The sequence below is a fragment of the Dama dama genome, chromosome 22 (assembly GCF_033118175.1).
Source record: "Dama dama isolate Ldn47 chromosome 22, ASM3311817v1, whole genome shotgun sequence".
NCBI classification, from domain to species: domain Eukaryota; kingdom Metazoa; phylum Chordata; class Mammalia; order Artiodactyla; family Cervidae; genus Dama; species Dama dama.
The window spans coordinates 26,820,060-26,829,257 of NC_083702.1; the positions used below are offsets into that span (position 1 = coordinate 26,820,060).

At 40.6% G+C, this 9,198-nt stretch overlaps 1 non-coding gene across 1 annotated transcript; it reads right to left on the reverse strand.

Annotated features, from left to right (window-relative positions):
• Positions 1-2,005: 2,005 nt before the first annotated feature.
• Positions 2,006-2,078, reverse strand: TRNAG-UCC (transfer RNA glycine (anticodon UCC)). The gene has a single exon. It is a non-coding gene; the product is annotated as a tRNA-Gly (tRNA).
• Positions 2,079-9,198: the final 7,120 nt, after the last annotated feature.

The following is a 9,198-nucleotide window of genomic DNA, read 5'->3' on the forward strand; positions in this document are numbered from 1 at the left end:
TAACATAATTATCCTCCAATTAAAACAAATTAGCTAATTGAAGAAAAAAATGGTAACTCTTCCCTTCTCCTCTCCACATCCCACACCTCCCCACACCTTGTTTTTATTTAATGGCAAGCTAGATCAGATTTGAGAATGCGCCATTAGTCACGCAATTTTCATCCTTTCAAAAGTATATTTCCAGTAGGAGGATAAAATAACAAAGATAAAAATGTCAGTGTTCTTTTAAATTTCAGCGAATAATTACGAAGTGCTTACCTATGCTTAAAAAGGCTTCCCTGGTAGCTCAGTCAGTAGAGAATCAGTCAGTAATGCAGGAGACTGCCTGCAATGCCGGAGAGGCAGGTTTGATCCCTGGGTCAGGAAACTCCCCTGGAGAAGGAAATGGCTATTCACACTACCGTATTCCTGCGTGGGAAATCCCACGGACAGAGGAACCTGGTGGGCTACAGTCCATGGGGTCGCAAAGCATCAGACATGACATGTTTCAGTGACTAACTCTCATTCATGCTAATAAAATTCTGAGTACACAGCAGACTTAAAAGGGCAGATCTCTGACCTCACATAGCTCACATTCTCATAGGAAAGCTAGAACAGAGTCAAATATATTTGGCAATCAATCGATCCAGATATGTGTTAGGCCATTCCTTTTGCAGTGCCCTGGTCTACTTTTCTAAGCTCCTTTTATTTAAAAAAAAATTTTTTTTTTTTTTAAATTTTGACTGTGCTGAGTTTTCTCGAGTTGTGGCATGCAGGCTTAGTTGGCTCTGCAGCATGTGGAATTCCACCAGGAATCAGACCTGTGTCCCCTGCATTGGAAGGCGGATGCTTAACAACCAGACCACGAGAAAAGTCCCCTAAGCCCCTTTTAAGCCAGTTGTTCTTGGATATGGTCCCATCCGTCACATCCTGGGAATTCTCTTTTCCTCTTTTTTGTATTGCATCTCATCTTCCTTTTTCTTACCTTTCCCCCCTTATTTTTAATACAGCACATCTTCCTATAGCTTCTTGAAAGAGGACCATGGAAAGTACATTTTTTGACACTTAGCTTTATTAAGATGTCATTTTTTTCCCCTCATATTTTCTAAATCCTAGCTTGGTTAACTATTCTGGTTGGAAATCAGTTTCTCTTCAAATTTTACAGAATCTATTCTTTTCTAGCTTTTGTTGTTGTTGTTGAACAATTTGGATAGCATAGGACCTGTATTTTCTCTCCTAAAGGTTGAAGACAGGTTTCCTTATCCTATGTATTCCTCACTTCAATAAAGTGAAATGTTTTAGAGTGTTTTTCTTTTTTAAAAAATTTATTTTGCAGAGCATTTAGTAGGTTATTTCAATCTGGAAACTCCCGCCTTTCCATTCTAGGAGTTGGAGGACAAAGAGAGGGCCAATGCAACAGTATTCTTTAGTGTAGGCAGTAAGTCAGTAAGGAAGTATCTAAAAAGAATTTTATAGTAATACTAAAAGATGCTCTTTTTTGATTACCACGTGTCAGAAATTTCCCCTCTAAATCTATTATCACTTTAAGTTCTGAAAAATTGCTGACTGGCTTTGTTGAGTTTTGATAATATACATGTAACTTTCAAATTAGCACATTTGCATTACTTATCCTATACTAAATGCATTTTGCATGGAGATTAACATGGAGAATGTCTAGTTACAGAGTTATTCCCATCCTTCTAATTTGTGCCAACATAGCTACACTCATTTATGTTGAGAGTAAGTTTCTAAGGGTTCAGAATTGACTTCTCTGTGGGTGTAGCTTCTGCTTTGAGCCCCTATTGTACTACTGAAGTCTGTATTTAAATAGTAGATGCAAAATTATACCACGTAAGTCTGTATTTAAATAGATGCAAAATAAATAATGATAACATAGTAGTTGTAAAGATGAAGAACTGAAACCTGAACTATTTCAATCCTGTCATTCTGTGTGACCACTGGTATTTTTATTTTTTAAATTTTTTATTGTTTTTTTGGCTGTGCCATGCTGCATGCAGGATCTTAGTTCCCCAGGCAGGGATTGAACCTGCACCCCCTGCAATGGAAGTGCAGAATCTTAACCTCTGGACCACGAAGGAAGTCCCCACCGCTGGATTTTTAATTTGGAATTTAAAATTTTTTTAAATGAAGCAGACTGCCAGTTGTGAGGTGTAATATTTTTGCTTTGCACGTGTAGGTTTAACTCATTTATAATATTTTATTAAGTGTGGATAATATCTGGTAAGTTGACATTTCTTCCTTTTAAATTGTTATTTATGTTGAAGCAAAATGAATGAAAAAAATAATTACTGAGTATTATATGACTTTTATAAAAATATACCGATTAACACAAGATGATTCTAAAATGATATGTATTAAGTATTGGATAAAATAGATTTATTTTATATAGTTTTAAATATTTTCATATTGTTTTCATTGAACTTTCTTCACTTCTATTGTCTGTCTTTTTGTAACTGCTCTTATTTAGATGTGGGAGCTTCTGGGTTTATCCTCTAATTTTCTTTTCTTTGCTCTTATATGTTCTTTCTCTTTTTCTTTCATTTACTTTCAGAGAGATTCCTTCAACTAGCTATTCCTTTCTTTGATTTTTAAAATTTCTACCATCAAATTATTAATTTTCAAGAGCTCTTTTTTGTTCTTTGAATTTATTTTCATAATGGCATACTCTTTTTGCTTTATAGAAGCTTAAATACATATATATATATTCATATTATATATGTTGTATAAGTGTTAGTCACTTAGTCATGTCCGACTCCTTGTGACTGACCCCACGGACTGCAGCCCAACAGGCTCCTCTGTTAATGAGATTTTCCAGGCAAGGATACCGGAGTGGGTTGCTATTTCCTTCTCCAGGGGATCTTCCCCACCCAGGGATCAAACATGGGTCTCCTGCACTGCAGGCAGATTCTTCACTGACTGAGCTACAAGGGAAGCCCATATATGTTGTATACATATATACAAATATGTATATATACATATTAACCACTCTGAAATTAGTAATTACTAATTTTTCTTTTAGGTTTTCTTCTATTCCCTATATTGTTATCTGTTTAATTAGCAATTGTTTCAAACAATCTGTTTGGTCTTCTTTCTCTTATTCAGGTTTGGGGTGTCCCTAAAGTGTAGTGATCCTTCTTTCTCTGTTTATGTTTAGGTTGAAATACTCAAAAGCTAATTTTAATGTCAGCACGCATGGCTAAAACTTATTTATTGGTGGGTCTCATAAAAGGATTATTGAATAAGAGCCCAGTTGTTTTGCCAGTGATCTCAAATTATCGTACCTGTGGTCATTTTTCCTCAGCTGATCAATTTCCCCAATGAAGAATCTTTTTAATTTTTATTAGTGGGAGTGGAGAACTGAAGAGGTGAGATATAATATGAGGTCAGCTGGCTTTCCGAAAGCTTCAATAGGAAAGTCAAGAAAGTGTTAGTTGCTCAGTCATGTCAGACTCTTTGCCACCCCATAGACTGTAGCTCACCAGGCTCGTCTGTCCATGAAATTCTCCAGGCAAGAATACTGGCGTGGGTAGCCATTCCCTACTTCAGGGGAGCTTCCTGACCCAGGGATCAAACCCTTGTTTCCTGCATTGCAGGAGGATTCTTTACCTTCTGAGCCACCACGGGTGTTCAGGTATGAAAGGGGTCAGCAATCTTTTTGCCTGCTATCCCTAGAGTCAAGATTCTCTTTCATTTCAGCTCTCCAAAACAGTCCTGCTTTCTGCCAGGCTGTGCAGTTTGGGAAAGAGCAGATCTCAGGTCTAACAGAAAATACACATTTCTAACAATCCGTGTGTTTTTAGCACTAGTTCCTGAGTTCTGTAAGTGTGAAGTGACTTGTTTCTCATTGGCTTGCCTTCCTGCAAACACTTCGGTCTTAGCATCCTCAGTTCTAAGGCAATCATGGCTCATCTATCCTCTCAATATTTTGAAAGTATTGTTGACAACTTTCTTCTGCAGAAACCTCTTTTCCATTCTCTGGCCTTTTTTTTTTTTTTTTTTACTGTCTGTCACTGTCATCTTATGGGTTATTGTAAGACAAGAGGATAAAGACCTTGTTAAGGTGGATACATTCAACCATAGATTCTTCTGATAACATACCAGACTGGCTGGACTCATCTTTCAGTGGATATGGCCAACTCTCAGGAAAGGCAGACCAGGAGGTTCTGTGGGAAACACAATTAAAGAACAGGTATCACTTTCTGCACCACATCAGGAGATTCCTTCTCTCCTCTTAATATTCCCTGCAGTAGACAGGGGCTTTTTTTGGTAGCTCAGCTGGTAGAGAAACCGCCGGCAATGAACGAGAGCCCACTTTGATTCTGGGGTCTGGAAGATCCCCTGGAGAGGGATAGGCTACCCACTCCAGTGTTCTTGGGTTTCCCTGGTGACTCAGATGGTAAAGAATCCACCTGCAATGTGGGAGAGCTGGGTTCGATGCCTGGGTTGGGAAGACCCCTTGGAGGAGGGCATAGCAACTCACTGCTGTATTCTTGCCTGCAGAATCCCCATGGACAGAGGAGCCTGGTGGGCTTCAGTCCACTACGTGGACACAACTGAACAAGTAAGCACATCACAGCAGTAGAAAACATGTTCCACTTACACAAAAGGAATCTGTCTTAACTTCTAGATGCATTTGTTTCTGTAATCAGAGTTATGTATTTCTCATTTTAGGAAATTTGATGTCTTTGTTCAAATCTTTTTTTCATTACTGTGATTGCCAAATATCCAGTCTTGTGTAGTAATTTTCTCATGCTCACTATATTTTGAAATAGATTCTATTTATTGTAAATACACAAAACATACACATATACATTTTAAAGATAAATAATAAAATAAACATTTATGTACCCACTCCACAGCTTATGAAGTATGTGTGTTACCTCATTGGCCAGGTTATAAACTCCTTGAGGATATATGACATTGGATACTTGGGTTTGCCAAGCATTTTACACTTCATGTTTAATGTACTCATCAAAATAGGCATATGATATAGATATTATTAATAATAATATCACATATTAAGAAACTGAGACTTAGGGTAGTTAAGAATTTTGGCCAGATAATAAGAGGCTGATATGTGTATATGTGATAAAGAACTATTACCCAAGTATAATGGTTTGCTAAGTAAATAAAATGGTAGAAAGAAAATCCTAAGATGTGAAGAAAGAAGCAACTGTACAAACAGCTACTACCAGGAGTTGGTGGTGGACAGGGAGGCCTGGCATGCTGCAATTCATGGGGTCGCAAAAAGTCGGACACAACTGAGTGACTGAACTGAACTGAACCTCTAGAACTGAGGAGGAAAGTAAAGATATTGGAATTATTACATCCTAGAACCTGAAAGGAAGGTCTTCGTAGTTCCAAACTCAGATATCTGGGGCAGAGGACTGCTCAACAGGTTTCTGACCATAAAGGAGGGTTCTATTGCTCTGGAACTCAGAACCCTAAGGAGCAGGCTCCAGCCCAGCATTGATGTCTCTAAGGAGTGTTGATGGGGCTGCTTCTGCAAGTGAAGCATAAACTGTAAACTGGATTCAACTGTTGATAAGGGCTGAAACTGCTGCTACCAGGGTGAAAAACTGTGGCTGGAGTGATATTCACAAGAACTCTGCACAGATTGCTGGGACAAGAAATGGAAAGTAAGAAGCCAGAAGTATTTTCTTCTTCCTCCTCCACGCTCCTAGTCTCCAACACCCTCCATTGGCAGATATAAGATTGGGACAGATACCCCAGGTCCAAGAGCAGAGAAGCCCCAGCAAGATGGTAGGCTCTGGAGTGGCGGCTGCGTGGTCCTGGGGCGACTTTGAGGAGATACCCCACGTCCGAGGGCAAAGGAGAAGTGCCAGCAAGATGGTAGGACTGGTGAAATCACATTTAGATTCAAACCCCATACCTGCCAGAGACTCTCAGAGGGCTCAAACAAACCTTGTGTGCACCAGGACCCAGAGACCCCACCGAGACTGAGACAGAACTGTGTTTGAGCATCTCCTGCAGAGGTGCGGGTCAGCAGTGGCCTGCCGCAGGGGCAGGGGCTCTGGGAGCAGCAGGCTTGGGTGTGGCATAAGCCCGCTAGGAGGAGGTCGCCATTAGCCTCACCAAAGAGCTGCCAGAACCTACACAGGACCGGGGAAACAGACTTTTGAAGGGCACAAACAGAAACTTTGCACACCAGGAACCAGGAAAGGGGAGCAGTGACCCCACAAGAGACTGACCCAGACTTCCTGTGAGTGTCCAGGAGTCTCAGGTGGAGGCGTGAGTCGGCGGTGGCCTGAGTGCAGCAGTGCATGCATGGGACCTTCTGAAGGAGGTCACCACTATCTTCAGAACCTCCACCCTAGTTTGGCTCCAGGTAAATAGCAGGGAGGGAACCCAGACCCACCCATCATCAGAAATATAGATTAAAGATTTACTGAGCATGGCCCCACCCATCAGATCAAGACCCAGTTTCCCCCTCAGTCAGTCTCTCCCATCAGGAAGCTTCCATAAGCCTCTTATCCTTCTCCATCAGAGAGCAGACAGACTGAAAACCACAATCACAGAAAACTAACCAATCTAATCACATGGACCACAGCTTTGTCTCACTCAATGAAACTATGAGCCTTGCCGTGTAGGGACACCCAAGATGGATAAGTCATAATGAAGGGTTTTGACATAACGTGGTCCTCTGAAGAAGGGAACTGCAAACCACTTCAGTATTCTTACCATGAGAACCCTATGAACAGTATGAAAAGGCAAAATGATAGGACTCTGAAAGAAGGACTCCCCAGGTTGGTAGGTGCCCAATATGCTGCTGGACATCAGTGGGCAAACAACTCCAGAAAGAATGAAGAGACAGAGCCAAAGCAAAAACAACACCGCTCTGTGGATGTGACTGTTGATGGAAGTAAAGTCCGATGCTGTAAGAGCAATATTGCGTAGGAACCTAGAATGCTAATCCATGAATCAAGTCAAATTGGAAGTGGTCAAACAGGAGATGGCAAGGGTGAACATCAACATTTTAGGAATCAGTGAACGAAAAAGGACTGAAATGGGTGAATTTAACTCAGATGACCATTACGTCTAGTACTGTGGGCAAGAATCCCTTAGAAGAAATGGAGTAGCCATCATAGTCAACAACAGAGTCTGAAATGCAGTACTTGGATGCAATATCAAAAATGATAGAATGACCTCTGTTTGTTTGCAAGGCAAACCATTCAATATCACAGTAATCCAAGTGTATGCCTGACCAATAGTGCTGAAGTTGAATGATTCTATGAAGACTTATAAGACCTTCTAGAACTAACACCCAAAAAAGATGTCCTTTTCGTTATAGGGGACTGGAATGCAAAAGAAGACTTATAAGACCTTCTAGAACTAACACCCAAAAAAGATGTCCTTTTCGTTATAGGTGACTGGAATGCAAAAGTAGGAAGTCAAGAAATACCTGGAGTAAAGGACAAAATTGGCATGGGGTACAGAATGAAGCAGGGCAAAGTCTAATAGAGTTTTGCCGAGAGAATGCACTGTTCATAGCAAATACCCTCTTCCAACAACACAGGAGAAGACTCTACATATGGACATCACCAGATGGTCAACACCAAAATCTGACTGATTATATCTTTGCAGCCAAAGACACAGATGCTCTATACAGTCAGCAAAAGCAAGACTTGGAGCTGACTGTGGCTAGATCATGAACTCCTTATTGCCAAATTCAGACTGAAATAGAAGAAAGTAGGGAAAACCACTAGACCAATCAGGTATATCCTAAATCAAATCCCTTATGATTATACAGTGGAAGTGACAAAAAGATTCAGTGGATTAGACCTGATAGATAGAGTGCCTGAAGATCTATGGAGAGAGGTGTGTGACATTAGACAGGAGGCAGGGATCAAGACCATCTCCTAGAAAAAGAAATGCAAAAAAAGCAAAATGGTTGTCTGAGGAGGCCTTACAAATAGCTCTGAAAAGAAGAGAAATGAAAGGCAAAGGAGAAAAGGAAAGATACACCCATTTGAATGCAGAATTCCAAAGAATAGCAAGGAGAGATAAGAAAGCCTTCCTCAGTGATCAGTGCAAAGAAATAGAGGAAAGTAATAGAATGGCAAAGACTAGAGCTCTCTTCAAGAAAATCAGAGATGCCAAGGGAACAGTTCATGCAAAGATGGGCACAATAAAGGACAGAAATGGTATGGACCTAACAGAAGCAGAAGATATTAAGAAGAGGTGGCAAGAATACACAGAAGAACTGTACAAAAAAGATCTTCATGACCCAGATAATCATGATTGTATGATCATCACCTAGAGCCAGATATCCTGGAATGTGAAGTCAAGTGGGCCTTAGAAAGCATCACTATGAACAAAGCTAGTGGAAGTGATGGAATTCCAGTTGAACTATTTCAAATCCTGAAAGATGATGCTGTGAAAGTGTTGCACTCAATATGCCAGCAGATTTGGAAAACTCAGCAGTGGCCACAGGACTGGAAAAGGTCAGTTTTCATTCCAATCCCAAAGAAAGGCAAAGCCAAAGAATGCTCAAACTACTGCACAATTGCACTCATCTCACATGCTAGTAAAGGAATGCTCAAACTTCTCCAAGCCAGGCTTCAGCAATACATGAACCGTGAACTTCCAGATGTACAAGCTGGATTTAGAAAAGCAGAGGAACCAGAGATCAAATTGCCAAAATCCGCTGGATCATTGAAAAAGCAAGAGAGTTCTGGCTATGCCTAAGCCTTTGACTGTGTGGATCACAATAAACTGTGGAAAATTATGAAAGATATGGGAATACCAGACCACCTGACCTGCCTCTTGAGAAACCTGTATGCAGGTCAGGAAGCAATGGTTAGAACTGGACATGGAACTACCGACTGGTTCCAATTTGGGAAAGGAGTATGTCAAGGCTGTATATTGTCACCCTGCTTATTTAACTTACATACAGAGTACATCATGAGTATGCTGGGCTGGATGAAGCACAAGCTGGAATCAGGATTACCGGGAGAAATATCAATAACCTCAGATATGCAGAAGACACCAAACTTATGGCAGAAAGCGAAGAAGAACTAAAGAACCTCTTAGAAGGGGAGAGAAAAAGTTGGCTTTAAACTTAACATTCAGAAATCTAAATCATGGCATCTGGGCCCATTCCTTCATGGCAGATAGATGGGGAAACAATGGAAACAGTGGCTGACTTTATTTTTCTGGGCTCCAAAATCACAGCAG